The sequence below is a fragment of the Bison bison genome, unplaced genomic scaffold (assembly GCF_000754665.1).
Source record: "Bison bison bison isolate TAMUID 2011002044 unplaced genomic scaffold, Bison_UMD1.0 scf7180017864491, whole genome shotgun sequence".
Taxonomy (NCBI): domain Eukaryota; kingdom Metazoa; phylum Chordata; class Mammalia; order Artiodactyla; family Bovidae; genus Bison; species Bison bison.
In genome coordinates, this window is record NW_011495050.1 from 11,207,993 (window position 1) to 11,208,376 (window position 384).

Here is a 384-nt window from a genome sequence, read left to right on the forward strand (position 1 = left end):
GACATGGAACAACAGACTGGTTCCAAATAGGAGAAGGAGTACATCAAGGCTGTATATTGTCACTCTGCTTATTTAACTTATATGCAGAGTACCTCATGAGAAACGCTGGGCTGGAAGAAGCACAAGCTGGAATCAAGATTGCTGGGAGAAATATCAATCACCTCAGATATGCAGATGACACCACCCTTATGGCAGAAAGTGAAGAGGAACTAAAGAGCCTCTTGATGAAAGTGAAAGAAGAGAGTGAAAAAGTTGGCCTAAAGCTCAACATTCAGAAAACTAAGTTCATGGAATCTGGTCCCATCACTTCATGGCAAATAGATGGGGAAACAGTGGAAACAGTGTCAGCCTTTATTTTGGGGGGCTCCAAAATCACTGCAGATG